At 38.2% G+C, this 16,421-nt stretch overlaps 1 protein-coding gene across 6 annotated transcripts in view; it reads left to right on the forward strand.

Moving 5' to 3' along the window:
- Window positions 1-16,421, forward strand: part of FIGN (fidgetin, microtubule severing factor) — a 106,618-nt gene that overhangs the window by 35,513 nt on the left and 54,684 nt on the right. For 3 of the 6 annotated variants that reach the window (XM_027782704.2, XM_027782705.2, XM_055812640.1), the window contains one exon: window positions 913-1,061. The exons of the other annotated variants lie outside the window; for them this stretch is intronic. The gene's annotated coding sequence lies outside the window, so the exon portion shown is untranslated. The remainder of the gene's footprint in view (window positions 1-912; window positions 1,062-16,421) is intronic. 6 annotated transcript variants of the gene reach the window in all.

Genomic DNA, 16,421 nt, shown 5'->3' on the forward strand with positions numbered 1-16,421 from the left:
CCTTCTGGGGGGGCGCTGGAGTGAAATACTGGGTTACAGGGCTCTTCTGATGTACCCAGATCGGAATCAGCCCATGAATCAATCACATGGGCTACATTGTCTACACAAAGTATGTTGCCCCGTATTGTCTACATAATGTTGTGCAGTAAAAGTGCGTTTGGCATTTCATCCTTTCTTCTTTTATACATCTGTAAATACAGGGCAAAACTAAATTTTTCAATTTTGTACTGCCTTAATTTGACTGGTTCTGTTGAGTGAAATTCCAGAATTAAAACAATGATGCTGCAAACATCTTACAGTCCTGAACGCGTTTCCCAGCACTGCTGTAATACTTGAGTTCTGTACTGTGCCATCATTTCATGAGATCTGAAGATTGGGTTGCAGCAGCAAGGGCAAGCGTTTCTGCAGTTGGTACAGAGCTTGCGTTTTTAAAACAAAATAACAAACATTCATTACATTTTGATACATTTATTTGGCAGTTTTGAAGCTTTATTTTTTTTTTTTAATGTCATTGCTTTCAAAGGGTTTTGTTTTCTTGGGTTTCTTGTACTCTTTTTGCAAATACAGATGAAGAAGGAACTTAACCCTTCTAGATTCAGTGTCTGTCCTGGTAATAATGTAAACCTCTGTGCTAAAGAATTTCACTGCAAGGGAATAACTGTGTAAACAATAAATATGTAAGTAAGGGAGTAACTCTGTGGGATGTTTAGCTATTGCCTTATCTTCTTTCACAAAGGACATTTAAAAATTAAAAATAAAAAAAGATGTTTTTAATTTAATCTTGCTTGCAGTTTTCCGTGCCCTCTGTGACTAATTTAAAACATTTAGAAATTATTTTGAAAGGAGTCATTCCGTACAAAATACAAGCATGAATTCTTAGTTTTGTTTTGGTTTTTGTTTTTTTTTTTTCAGGATTTGTTTGACAGAATTTCACCTAACGATCTATCCAAACCAGCAAGCTTCACTTAGTTTCAGCCCCAAATTACATCGTTCGACCCCAGTAGAAGTTTCCTCCATTTCAACAAATCGAGCCCAAGTTTGTGTGACAGTGGATAGATGAGGTGAGCTGATGAGGGTCTGGGAGGCATTGAAATCAGAGTGGCAGGTGAGGCAGCTCTCAGTGAATGGATTTGAAGGACTAAATGTGAGGGTTTAGAAATGGAGGAATTGCCATACTGGATTACATCCAGAGTTCATCATGAAAATATCTCAAGTTTGTCAGTACCCATCAGAAAGCCCATTAGAGAAAGCTGTATGAAAATCACAGTAACAATCAAAAACAAGCTGAATGAGAATTGTATCAATTAAGTTTAGATCTGTTTTACAAAATCTGTGTTTCCTAAGTTTTCTTCTTGTAATCTTAACCCAGGGCAGTTTATCTTGGTATAATTTCATTGCACACACATCATCAGACTGGTATGAGTTTTATTTTCTTTCCCCCCCCCTCAGGTGTGGATTAATGCAGTCAGACAATTGTCAGACCTGTGAACTATGGGTTATCAGCCACTAGATACTAGGACTAAGATGAAGAGCAAGGACTATTTTTATTGTAATCAAACAGCTTAATTGAGTTTGGGGCATTTCTTCTGGGTTGGATATAGTGGCGGGACAAAATTGTAGGGAAAGCTGAACCTGCCTGTACTAAAATTTGCTGTCAATACGGGTGCTCTTACAAGGACTGGATCACTGCAAAGGACTGACTTGTATGTTACAAATATATAGGTTTCGTTTCAATTGATCTTTTAAGTTTTAAAAATTATATTTTTCCTCTTGCCACGCTGTTTTTGCCAGTGTAAAGATCATAGGTTTTATTTGATTATATTTTGGTAATCTGTAAAATGAGACTGGGTCACCTTGCACCATGCAATATTTCACTTTGCTACTAAAACTTAATGCCATCTTTTTGTCTTTCAGTGAGTGGATGTCAGAGGACATAACATTAATATAAGACAGGCATCTCTAATATTTCATGAATGGCCTTTAAAAAAACCTCAGAAAACAAACGCAGGAATTAAAAATTGACACTAGGCTAGTGAATTTCATCACCTTTCTCAAATGTTGAATGGTTTTCCATTTATGTATCTCATCTATTACAAGACCTATTCTGTGTCAGGCAAGGCTATTAAAAAGCACAGGTGGCTTCATCAGATTGAATATATTGGTTTTCTCTTGGGGTGGGGGTATGGAGAGATTTCCATGAAAAAGTGGTCAAGAAGATCAAGAGGTAACATCCCAAAATGAGACTAGTAGCTTTTCAGTGGGTTAGAGTTCACTATTATAAAATGGGAGGCCTGGGATTTTGTGCTTCTTTGTTGTTTTTTTTTTTTTTTTTTATTTCACTTTCTGCATGTTGAAAGTTAGTCTATACTTTTCAGCTCTATAGGGATGTCAGGTAGGTTAAATCAAGATTTTATAAAGTGTTCTAAAACAGTGCATACTATTAGTAAATTATGGGGGCTTTGCTTCCATTTTTTATATACTGCATTTATCAAATGTAGTGTTCCAAAATTACATGGCAATATATACAGATGTGGATAGCTATGTGTCCATTTCTATTTTTTAATGTGAAATGTCTACAAATTTACTTAGAGATATCAGAACATTGGATTAGATACAACTTTTTGTAGCAATATCTCTGCATGCTGATTTTTATATGTGGTAGAAGATACATAATGCTTACGGCTAAAACATGCAGGGATGATCTATTTTTTGCATTCTTTGATACTTAAGGGTAGGAGAACTCTACTTAAACTTCTGAACATCAGAAATTTCAATGTCTAATCCTTCATTGGACCAATTGTACCATTAGATTAGAGCATAAGAGAGAGGGGGATGGCTGTGTCAGTGTGTAGGACTTATCCATAAGCTGAAATAAGCATTACATAGTCTGGATGATGTAGTAAGAGGAAGTATTCATGTTTTAACTCTGAATATTCATGTGCAAAACTGGATTAAGCTACTAGTGAAACCTGGTATCTAATTTATATGTAGTAGTTTTGGAAAACAAGAGTGGAAGAGACCACTAAGACCACCAGTCCGGTCATCTGTTATTGCAGATGCCATGTCATATAATCTCTTCCCTAAATCTGTTGAGTTCCCTAGATTTATGGAGTTCCATGCTTAGCATTGATTATCTCCACAAAAATGATATTTTATTTGGCAAAAATCAGTGTTAATAAGTTCATGTACGTTAGCATGAAAGAATTTTAGAAATTACTTGCTAGACAGACTGGCCAGATAAACAGTTTGGTGGAGTTAATTCATTCCTAGTTTCTAAAATAAGTGTGCAAAGAACTGTCAGCAGTTGCTTCCCTCCCTGCAGTTCTGCTGTCTTTCAAGCACAGAACAAATGCAGGTCTACCCTTAGTGTTGGCATCCCCCCTGGAATTAGGTGGTTTTAACAGACTCCTCAAGATCTTTATAAAATGTTGGCTTAGATAGGTGGCCTTCTAGACAGATTTTGTGAACCGATATTGACCTTTACCACAGCCAAATGACACTGTTAAATTTCCTCTGCCCTTTAGACTCAATAACTGTTTTGTTTGTTTTGGTTATTAACGTGGGTTCTTTTTAATTCACACATGCAAATATAAATATCTATCACCGTATGACAATATGTAGATTTGTGGTGGTTCCAAGAGGACCTTGGGTCCATAAACCAGTGGCTTTATTATGTAATGCTGCATAAATGCTGTATTTTCCACTGTGACAGATACAATCTTGAACATGTATTTTTCATGTTACTTAACTATTTCAGAACATCATGTGTGAGAGAACGCATCAAAATGGAAATTGCTTCTACAGAGGCAGCAATAAATATTGGTTGGGTATATTGCATTGTTGGGCTCCATGTGTTTTAGAATGTTCTCAATTCTCTTGCCCTAATCAACACTGTAAATACTTGCTGCATTTCCTGGTCAACCATTTGTTGGATTAACAATTTGGACCTTGCAGTTTCTACCATACACTTTGATTCTTTACTGTATATAGTCATGGTTATTTAAGACCATCCCCTAACAAAATTACTCTAAAAACTCCTGCCTTTTCCAGCTATTCAAAGAACGGCAAATCATGTAAATTCTATGCATTATATTTGGGGTTAGTAGTTATTTGAAGATTAGCTAGTTTAAAAGCTGAGAAAAATCTTTACATTCGTGCAGAAGTCTGTTGCTATGTGACACATAGAAATTTACCATCTTTTCATTTAAATATTGAGAGGGGTTGTATTTTGTTTTGTTTTAAGGAAAAGTACTTGCCATATAACCTTCAGCAGAGATTAAAATAGTTTATAGTGCATTACTGAAATGCATCAATATTTGCAGTGATAAATGATGTAAAAAAAAAAAGAGAGAGAGAGCTTAAAAGACAAATATGTCTGATTACGGCAGTTTTGTGCGGGAGATTTTAGACAAAGTTGTTGGCATATTGCTTCTATTGAATATTCCCTTAAAGGATTTTGCTTAAGTTATTTCTCCTTTAAAGTCTTTATAAACATGTCGTTCATGTCCCATTTTTTATCTACTCTCTGCTTTATGCCATTGAGTTAGAATAGAATCATAGTTCCCTACCTCATCTTTCAAGTGAACAGAGTACTGTGATGGCCGCGTATCTTAGTTAGTTTTAGGGCCCTTTACTGTGTCAGGGATAACACCGTGTTTCCTGTGGAGCCTGAGTACTCTTATGAATGACTTTCCAGCACCAGACATAGTATATGCCAATTTTCTATTGTATACTTTCCTCTGTGGATCAATATAGATGTTAATTAACATCTTAACAAAATTATAGTTATGCTCAAAGGTCTCTCTTCCCTTGTATCTTGCCAGGAAGCTGATCTTCAGCAAGCTCCTCTCATACTAGACATTGTCAAGAACAGACATAATTGAAATCCCTTTTCATTTATCCCAAGGCAAAGATACTTTTCTTTCTTTTCTCTTCAGTAGATATGCACAGAAGTTTGCTAACTGGGGGGATGGAGCTGCAAGCCTACTATAAACATCAAAGGTGACTTGATACAGAGATTCTTGGAAGAAGTTTCCACCATACTTGAAGTGTCGTGACACTGTTTCATTCAACTGCTTTTCCACATTGCATTACATTAATAACCTCTTTTCAGGTTTCTTGGCAGATGAGGAGAAAGGGAGGCCTTCAGTAGAAAGTTGGATGGTGATTTTGAATGAATGAGGATGAAGATGAACTGTTAGCCTTAAAGCTTGTATGAGGTAGTCAGAACACGAAGAACCGTGAAGTAGGTCAGTACTTTTGTCTTCTTTTTACATCAGTTGTTCTGCAGAACTGCATTTACAAATGTTTAGCTTATATTCACACATAGCACTGATATTTCTGTGTCTCCTCCTTGAATGTACACTATCTGAGATTATTTTCTGTTGTTTTATCCCTTCTGTCATGTAGCTTTTGAAATATCTTGTGCTAATAAGCATCTGATAGATCTCACCAGGAGTCTTGGCTTCATCTTTAGTCTTCCTTCATCCTAACAATTCTGCCTACAGTACATACTGTTCACAGGGTAGATCTCACATATTGCTGTTCAGCTGCCAGGCTCTCAAGTAATAAACCCTGCGTTTTATTTCTGAATTAGTGAAATTATGATTTTAGGAGTGTTCTTTCCCTGACAGAAGATGGAGTCCAACGACACATCCTTGACCATGGCTGAAGAGTGCCCAGCAATTTGGGAAATTAGTTCGTTACTGATCACTCAGTTTCTTAGGGTGCTGCAAAAAAATACTCTATTGGACAGGTTCTTGTGGAAGTGGAAGAGCTTTATGATGCTCTGTCTGATTCTTTTGTTATGGGACTTAGAAACTTCGCCCTTTAGTCCACAATGCCATTTCTTTCCAAGATTCTGTAATGGTATGGCTGAAAAAGCAAGTTAGCATTCAACACAATATCAAATTATATGCAACCAACCTAATAGTGAATTTTATTACTCAATCCAGTTAGATTTTGAGCTGTTTTGCTCTGTTACTTAGACTTAAGAAGTTTAATCCGCTATTAGTCAAAGCCAGAAAGACCATTTTGTCTGACTGAATTGTGTTCTGATGTTAGATTCTCTAAATATTGCATTATTGTTACTTGTCCAAGGTTCTTTTAGGCATAAAGGTAAATTTGATGCCTCTTATCTTCTTCCTTTCTGAAACTGAAATAGTGCCCCATTCCTCCCATGTTATAGTACCCAGCAATCCCATAATCACTTGCATCCTTTAAGGCTTGCAACTAACAATAATGTTCAGATAACACACATTGCAGTGGCAATGGGAAGGAACCCCAAGTGTTACTAATACCATATATACATTATCTATTAATTTCTTTCTATGTATGTTCTTTGGTAGCACTTCAAAAATTACCAAAACTTGCCCATGACGATTAAAGAAACTAGTGATACTGCTGTGTTTCACATGGATTGGAATCTGACTAGGCACATTTTTCAGTATCTGCATTATTATTGTCCATTAATTCCATTAAACTTGAGGACAACATTATTAGATCATTCCATTACTTAGAATAACTTAAAATTTTGTTTAATAGATTGTCCTTTATCAGATACTACTGTCAGCTGTGCTTTATCTAGTACAAATACTGCATATACACTGTCACCAGCTTAGATGTCATTTAGTTAGGAGCTGCTGTCTCAGCAAAATGAGAATATTAATCTAAAAGAAGTGTATTTTTTTTTCAAGCAACGTAAACAAATCTATCCTACTTAGAGCTGCAGTGTCAATATTTTGCACTGCCTGTGTTGACCTATTCATTGTGGTTTTTGGCATATGGAACAACTCTGAAGATTCCATTTCTGGCCTTTCATTATAGGCCAGTTCAGGGTATTTCCAGCCCTTATCTTAGATATTTTTCAGGCCCTGAATAATTTTCATATATATGAAATATACATTCTGAAATATCTTAGAAATTTCTATACATTTAATCATAGTCCCATATTGCACTGAAAGTTTACTTCTTGGTGATATAGGGAGTGGGTACTCCAGTGAGTTTGTTTCATTCTGGACAAAAGCTTTAGCAATTAATGTTTGTCCAGTGTTCTAGAGAGTCTACAGCTGCTGAAGCTTTTTGAGCTTTGACCTCAGCTTTGCAGATCTTCTGCTGATTGCTGGAAAAGGAAAAAAACACTTTATCTACCTGGGAAGGAAGAAAGTTTCTGAGCATTTTTAGCAAAGGGCAGAGAGAGCTTAAGACCCATTTTAGTCTGTGTTGTGTTCCTTTCAATACCAAAATGTCTTAAAGATTTATTCATTGGATACTTTTAAGCTTTATTAGTGCTAAGGATGTTTGTGTTTAAATTACACCATTGTAGGATCATTATGCCAATGATTTTCTTCCTCACATACCTGTAGAAAATATAAAGGATTTCTGATGCAAATGCTAACAAAGAGGTGAAACATTGATTGACTTGTTGAAGATTTTCATTAGAAACACTTTGCTCAGGTGTAAATCGGCAACTGGTTTAGAAGTAGAGCTCTTTACACATGTTCCTCATTCCAAAGCTCATTCCAAAGCATCATTATACATTTTGTTTATCTAGTAGAGCCAGCCTAGAGATGAAATCAGCTTTTTCAGTTAACTTCTTACCTAGATTTGTTGCTTCCACTTTCTAGAATCTACATGTTTGCTTAGCTTTAGCCTTCAAAAGTTCTGGTTCTTGCTCAGAACTTTCTGGCCATGCTTTATTGCTTTTTACCACACTCCAAAATGGTGTTACCCAAGTAAAAATCTTTGTATATTTTATGTCATCAAAGTTGTCTGATTGAAGAAAGTACCCCCCCCCACCCCCCCCCACCCCACACCCCCCGTTATTCTTTCACAAAGGTGCTCAGTGCTTCTGTGAATAATTCTTCTTTGCTAGTGGCACTACTGTAATTTCTTTGCCCCTACCATACAGGCTTTGTGGGTTCTTCCTCATTGCCTACCAAATGATGCAATTGTTGCCTTTTTTTCCCCTGTACGTGTGTATTTCCACATGATACTTGTCAAACAGGTACAACTCCAAGAGGTGTTTTTGTTAAATTCCAGCTTGAAATCTGTACACTGTTCTGGCCAGTGCTTCTTGTGACATTTCTTGTCATTTAAATTCTTTCTAATGTTGAAAAGCTATTGGCTTCCATAAGTATCCATCCTTTCCATCAGACAATTCTCGCCTTCACTGATGTCCACTAAACTACATGGTTGTGTGTTTCAATCCAAGATCAATTCTAAATCCACTTCTCTCTGGCTTCAATTTGAACAGTTATGTCACTTGTTTTCCTTCATCACATGAGTGTAGAGAACAGCATTCTTTAAATTCTGGAATAACTTGATAGCCACCTTCAACTGAATTTATTGAAAGCTGATATGTGCATCCTGTGCTTCAGAGACAGTTGTTATTTAAAGCACTTGACTGCCTTTCTCTTTTGCTGGCACCTTTTTCCTGCAGATACAGAATTTCACTCTTTTATTCACTATTTTGGGAAGCAAAAATATTGTTGGGCTGCGTATTTGCTCTGGTTATTTTTGAGGGGTGTTTTACTTATCTCCCTCTCACTCCTGTATGATAAAGTGTGCAGTGAGACTTCATCACAGAATGGTTGTGGTTGGGAAGGACCTCTGGAGATCATCTAGTCCAACCCGCTGCTAAAGCATGTTCACCTAGGGCAGGCCGCACTGGATCATGTCCAAGTGGGTTTTGCGTGTTTCCAGAGCAGGAGACTCCACAGCCTCTCTGGGCAGCCTGTTCCAGTGCGCTGTCACTCTCAAAGTAAAGAAGTTCTTCCTCATATTCAGATGGAACTTCTTGTGTTGCAGTTTGTGCCCATTGCCCCTTGTCCTGTTAATGGGCACCACTGAAAGGAGTCTGGCCCCATCCTCTTGACACCCACCCTGAAGATATTTAGATGCATTCATAAGATCCCCTCTCAGTCTTCTCTTCTCCAGGCTAAACAGGCTCAGCTCCCTCAGCCTTTCCTCACAAGGCACATGCTCCAGTCCCCTCATCATCCTCTGCTGGACCCTTTCCAGTAGTTCCCTGTCTCTCTTGAACTGGGGAGCCCAGGACTGGGCACAGTGCTCCAGATGCGGCCTCATCAGGGCCGAGCAGAGGGACAGGATCCTCTCCCTTGACCTGCTGGCCACGCTCATCCCGACACACCCCAGGATCCCACTGGCCTCCTTGGCCACAGGGCACACTGCTGGCTCATGGGCAACTTGCTGTCCCCAGCAGTCCCAGGTTTGTCTCCGCAGAGCTGCCTCCCAGCAGGTCAGCCCCCAGCCTGGACTGGTGCGTGGGGTTGTTCCTCCCTGGGTGCAGGACCCTACATGTGCCTTTGCTGAACATCGTTAGGTTCCTCTCTGCCCAGCTCTCCAGCCTGCCCAGGTCTGGCTGAATGGCAGCGCAGCCTCCTGGTGCATCAGCCGCTCCTCCCAGCTCTGTATCAGCAGCAAACTTGCTGAGGGTGCACTCGGCCCCTTCGTCCAGGTTGCTGATGAAGTTGAACAGAGCTTGTCCCAGTGCTGACATGCACATGAGATCTCCACTTTATTCTGTATCTTTCTCCAACATGAGTGCTCCTCAGTACTCCTGCAGATAATCTGTTTGAAGGGACATACCAATACACAAGGAAGGACAGGACAAAGGTGAATCCTGTGTTATCACCGTTTGTCTGTAGTCATGTCATCTCTTGTAAACCCATTACCATTGTGTCAGTAGTCCAGTGGCAATCTTGGCATGCAAGGGAAAGTTTCTAATAGTTTCTGTCTTTCTGTAATGGTAGCCCACCACAGTAGCAGCAAAAGTTATTTTGCTGGCTTAGCTTCACTCAAAGGTCTTTGCTGTAATTAGATCACCCATCTGTCACTGATTCTGTAGACCTTTAGTCAGAATTATCTGGCAAAATGTGGGCATGAAGGATGCCTGGGTCTATGTAGGTCCAGGCATGTTGAATGTTATTCTGTGTAATCCTGCTGTTACTTAGTATGGTCCCAACATCAATGCTTGTGTGACTAGGTATAAGATCTTTCTTCAGCTGTTCTGGAAACAAAGTGTTAAAGTGGATCTGGAGTACTGAGGTTATGTTGTGCTGATACATTGTTAATCAAAATCCCTCAGAGATTTGCAGAAATCATCTTCAAATTTTCAAATATTAATTAAATTAGCAGTTGTAACACTAGAGAATCTTTCTAGTATATTTTTTTTTTTTTGTTTCAGTTACAAATCTTAAGTACACATGGTAGATTTAATACAAATTACTTTGGAGATGTTTTTTAGCAGGTTTTTCTCAAAAGATCTCCCCTCTACCCCTAATCACAATTCTTCTGATACCCATTTTCCTTACCAGCCTGAAGTGAATTGGAAGGCTTTACATGGTGCACAAATGGCCAGAATTCTCTTGGCCCAGCAAGGAAAGGGGTGTGGAATGGGACATCCATCACTAATAAATAGTGAGAAAAAAGTGTTCTATATCAAGGTTGCCCATGTGAGTCACTCCTCCAAACCTACTTCACTGTAAACAGGCTGAGATTATTTTTTATTTTCCCCTAAGGCTCCCATTTATGGACTGAGAATTACCTTTAATTTCTTCGCAAATACACTAGTGAATAGGAAAAGTCTGTGGGTTTCCCAAAGAAGATACTAATGCTTTAGAAAGTGTATGTCATAATGGAAGGACATATTACTTATGGAGGGACAGCAGCTTCATCTCGCAACGCAGTACTTGTAGCGGTTGATTCTTGGAACCTCAGAAAATTAAGAGAGAGAAGACTGTTGAAGACATTGAGTCTAGGCAGCTCTTCAGTATAGGTCTAAGCTATTCTAGAATTTTAGAATATTACTTTTTGGAAGAATGCTTTTATTTCTGAGGTTAATAGAAATGCAAAAAGAAAACCTAAACCACCACATAAATCTGTGATGACCTTGATAGTTAATGTTTGTACAACCAAGTGCAAAGGCACGCAGTTCTGAAATGTGCCCTGCTAAGGCAGACTCCTCACAGGATTAGTTTTAGTTCTTGAATTTTCTCTCTTTTGTACCAATTGTTTCAAATGATGACAGAAATTGGAAATATTTTTGTTATTATGTAGCAGGCATTTTATGCTTTTTAGAAGAAATGGAAATGGTAACTGTATGTTTACCAGGACAGTTACTGAGATGAAATTATCAATATAGTTGACTTTGGGGCAATGGGAATTAGAGTAAAGTGAAAAACATTCCTGTTCATAAAATAAACTTCAGATTCTGTGATTCATATAATTTATGAAAATATGTATTCATATATTAGTGTAGTTTGTACAACCAAAACATCTTACAAATGGTAGTGGAATAACAAAAACTCTGTAGCTATTATTTCCATTCACCAAATACTAGCAATGGAAGAGACTGAGTCAAACTTAAACATAACTGCCTTCCCCTCTCAAACTTTGTGTAACAGGCACTTCTCTTGGTGTCATTTTTAGGTGGCTTTTTGTGATGCCCTCTTCTAGGGATTCTGGAGCTGACCTTGCTCTAATACTAATATGTAAGAAAAAAGTACTTAGCCCATCTTTAAAGGAAGAAAATCTCACTTGGACTGTAGAGAAGATGTATTTATGTTAAATGTTACAGCTATGGAGAGTTTAAACATTCTTTGTCCATATTAGAATTGAAGCACAATAGTTGCGAGGTTTATGAAGCTTGATTTTAAAATGCAACTTTTTAACTTGCAAAAGTCCAGTTGCCTCTTGTGGATCAAGTTGGAGCCATCTAGGGAGGTCCTGCCTTCAACCGTTAGTTATTTTTCTCAATTGGAAGTTGAAGAAAAGTACCGCAGCTGAAGTAAAGGAAATTTTAACCTGAGGTGTTTCGCTTTGTGCTGAAACACCCCTATCTTAGGTGGGAAAGGTTGTCTGCAATGGATGGGCAGATACTAGATGTTGAGTGTGGTAAATTTTTGGAACAGTTTGGTCTGCAGCTCTGCTCACATCCCTAGTTTTAGAAGAGATCTTCTAATAATGCGATATCTTTCTTCCAAAGTGAAAATGCTATAGGAGTTCATAATATTTAGAAGTTAGATATCATGGTGTTACTGATAGGAAATTACCATAAATCACGGACTGGGACCTATGCTATTAGTAGTTCACTTCACTGTTAACACACAGAGTATATGTAAACAATATTTATATGTCTTTAACAGGGTTCTACTCAGCTTAGTTTTGCATCTTATCTAGCACATAAGAATACATTTTATTTCATAGTGGTGACTTTCTGCTACATTTTTTGTTCATTATTGTTTAACCAGAACAGAGAATATTAACAACAGTGCATGTATGTATGTATGTGTCTGTGTCTATGTATCTGTATATACATGCATATATTTCTATACATGTATGCATGTATGTGTACACATCCGTATATGTGTATGTCAAAGCATCAAAAGTAGAACTAAAAATCCATACAGTAGAGTATGCATGAAAACCTTAAATTACAATGTATTACTGATTTAAAAAACCTTTTCTAGTCTTAAAAACAAAATCTACTATCAACATTCACTATCACTAGTCCTACCCCTTCCCCGTGAATTTAGTGCTTAATGTGATTCTTTTGGCTTTGAAATTGAATAATTTTATTAGTTGCTAAAACTATTCAGTAAGAGGGTATTTCAAAAAGAAACCTAAATTGTAAAATTCAACTGGGACACTTACTGAACTGTTGGCATTGTTTTGTCAAAAACTGATTTAAAATGAACTAGAAAATTGCCGAACCATCAAAAGTATGGGATGTGGGAAAGTTAATATATTAAAGAAACAGTATCATGAGAAGAAGTGCCATTTTAAAAATGATATTTTAAGAAATTCACTTATACAGAGAATAGGGCAAAATCATAATCCTTTATGAGCCCAATAAAGACTGCCTGGCTACTGCTACTTGATACAATACCTTTCTTATTGAACTTGGAAAAAATCTACTACGGAGGGATTTTTTTGTGCAATATAGGTTCAGTTGGCTTTTAAACTTAAAATGGAAGAATGGTGATACTGTGATAAGTGTGCTTTGGACTAACCAGGCTGGTGCACAATGCTGTGGACCAGCATGTGCACGCAGTAGCGTACCCATGAGCAGGGCTGGTGGCCCTCAGCCAGGGTGCTTTGGTTTGACGGGCTGTTACTGCACCGGCTATATGGGCAGCCTATGAGGCTTGGGAGTAGACTTTATAGTATTGCCTGTTTTAAAGACAGAAATATGCTTTTTTTTTCTCTCCAGCAAGACTTGGGGATGTTATTTTTGCTTTAGGGACAGGCTGTGCAAGTAGCTGAACAGGAAGTAAATCCATCTTATTTTATTTGATGGGGCTTCTTGTGACAGGCCCACTGTGTAGGATGTTCATTGGCGTTTTGGAAGATCAAAACATGAGATGCCATTTTGCTTTAGCTCACTTGTTAATGTTTGTTTAAATAGTTAACTCAGGCATGTAGAGTACATACAAAAGATAAGAATGATTAGTATTTGTACTTTGCTTTGTATTTGTGTAGCTGGTAGTTCTTTTCAGAACTACCTGGTGATAGTAAGACAAGGTAAAATATTTGCATTTCCTAGTCTTCTTACCATGTGACTCCTTTCTATTTCAGTCTATTCTTACATGTCCTTATTCGTGGTGTGTAAGTCACTGCAAGGGTGTGGGCTGTTTAATTTCTGGTAACATACCAAGCTATAAAAAACTTACTATGGTGTGTTGGAAATACAGATTTTTACACAAAGTTCAAATGCAAGAGAACACCGCTCTTGTTTTATAGGAAAACCTGCCCTTAAAGGGAAAAACAAGTTTGAAAGGCTTCCACCTGAAACTGCAATCTAAAATGATTTCGAGCACCACCTAGGAGTATTGCATCTGGAGCATGAGGGTTTTTAAGTCAGTTGGCTTTGCTTAGTTGATAATACTTTAGGGAAAATCCAAGTCCCGTCAGTGTTGGTAAATTCCCATTGACTTCAGCGGACAGAGTTTAACTGCTATTAAACAATTACTCTCAGTGGTCTGTGGCTGCTCAGTGGTGCTTCTTTTCCCACGTCTGCCATGGTGTCTCTGGCTTTCCACTTCTCATGAGGGAGTCTGCATGCAAATCCCATGTAGCACAGAAGGGCATTTGCTGGAAACACCTGCACTGAGTCTGCTCTGAGGAGAGGTCGGCATAGCTAGAAGGAGTAGGAAGACCAGAATATGTTTCATAGTATCGTCTACACAGCTATAGTATTGAAAGAGCATCTCTCTTAAGCAATTTTAAGCTGAAATTATTATATTTCAAAATATATTGCTTACACTTTTGATTTAATTTTACCCATCCTGTCATCTTCAGCAAGCATTAAATAACTTGAAAAATCTTGCAGTCTGTGCTCATTTATAAACATAGTGGCTGTAGTTAGAAAATAATTACAGTACTCTTCCTAAAGCACAGCCTGCTTCCCCATCAAGAAAGCCCTTGTTTCTTTATGAAAAGACTTTTTGTTGTTATAACACTTTTTAAAACATACTCCTTATGAGCCATTTAAGAATCAGAAAAGGGTTTGGATGTGTTTCCTTCCTTGGGAGCCTGAGTATACTTTTCACCTGTCTCTGCACCCTGCTCTCTTCTCCCTATTACTTGGAGAAGGCTGTCTGAAACCATGTCCTCCCACCTGCTCTGCTCCTCTGTGCCCAAGTGCCTCCCAGAAGCAGCAGAAGGCTTTTCTGGGAAAGGTGAGCCCAGCTGTTTGGCAGCCTGCTGCTTTAGCAGCTGAGACCCAGCTCTCTCCTTTGGCATAGACAAAGCAGATGTCGTTCATCAAAATACATTCACCATGGTAAGCATGGGAAAATAAGCCAATGGCCGTGCGGTATGAATAACTTGAAAAACTGCAATTATGATTAATGCTTCAAGTGCTATTTACTTTAACATTTGACCAGATAACGCTGCTAATTTCTTTCAGCTCAATGTGAAATTTAGAGCCTGATTGTTCTAATTGGCAGAAAAGGGAAAGCCGCCAAAAACAGACACTGATTTACCTCCCTCTTGATGCTGTTGACATCACTGAAGTTGCACAGGATACTGAATGTTAAAGAAAGTTACTTTTGGGCTTTGGCTTCTTTTTGCAAACATCCATCTGATCTAAAAGCTCAGAATTTAGGATCCTCCAAGTTAATGCTGTGAAGCAGACAAGATGAAAAAAAATCCATTAGCTCATCTTTCGCAGCTCTGCAGTGTCCTGTGACTTTGGGGATAGTGGCTTAATTGATCTGTACAAATTAAAATCACAGATGAGCCAACCACTAGAAGACAGCAGTAATGGCTAAAAGAAAAGACACCTGTGAATTTGATATGGACCATTTTAAGTATCATAACCTATAGAAATAACATATGAAGCATTTGGAGAAAGTAGTTCAGCTCTATCACTGAACATCTTCAGGCTTAGACACTTATGAAGATTATATACTGACATGAGAGTGGACTGGTCTAATCTAAAATCCATTAGGCTACCAGATCTGTCATTAAATCAGTAAAATCCACCTCTTTGGTCCGTAGACTGGTGTGATGCATGGATGTCAGAGTGATGTCGGGGAACCTCTCACTGCCATGAAGATATTTATCATTGTAATAGAGAACAAACTGAAGGCCCTCATGTAACATACAGCAGAGACAACAGCCTTGATGTTCCTGTCCCCTAAATCTTTTTCAAGAAAAGGAAATTGCAAGTACTCTTGGAAGCAGCAGGAGCAAGGGGAATGGCTTTTTTCCCCCCTTTGTCCCTCTTGAGAGTATACCAACCTAATTCCAAAAAATTTTATTAGGTCTTCTTTTACTGAAATCTTCGCAGTCTTTAGTTTGCAAAATGACTCTCTGTTTCAAATAGTACTTCTGTAAGAAATGGTATGGGTTATACACGGCCTGGTTTACCCCTTTGCTAAGTATGAGGCTCTGAAGATACTTGCATTTTGTCATCCTTTTTTTCTGCACCTTTTCTTCAGTAAGCATTAAAAAAAGGAGTGAACTCTTAGAAAGAAAAAAAAACTCCTGATGTTAGAAAGGGTGTGAAAATAGTTGAAGAATGTTTGGGGGTGGGGGAAAAAAAAACCAATAAAAAAATGACACACACACACACACCTGTGCACTCTCTATTAGGATAAGTTTTCACAATATCTCATGAGCAATCACCTGACTCAAAATGTATTCTAGTGCAGCCTGTTTAATTATGTGTGTAAGCAACAGGATTGTTAAGATCCAGGGAAAATTTTAATAACCTTTCAAAAATGTAACATAGAGTTTGAGCCAGGTGGCTTCCTAATGTGAATATTTTGTGTAGATATAATCTGATGCAGTGGTGCTGGTTGGTGGTACTGGTGGTGGTGGCTGGGGTTACGGGCTGCTGTTTGTAGGCAAAGGGACAGAAGGAATGGTAAAAGCGTGTGTACCTTCTGTCA

The sequence above is a fragment of the Falco peregrinus genome, chromosome 8 (genome assembly GCF_023634155.1).
Source record: "Falco peregrinus isolate bFalPer1 chromosome 8, bFalPer1.pri, whole genome shotgun sequence".
In the NCBI taxonomy this organism is placed as follows: domain Eukaryota; kingdom Metazoa; phylum Chordata; class Aves; order Falconiformes; family Falconidae; genus Falco; species Falco peregrinus.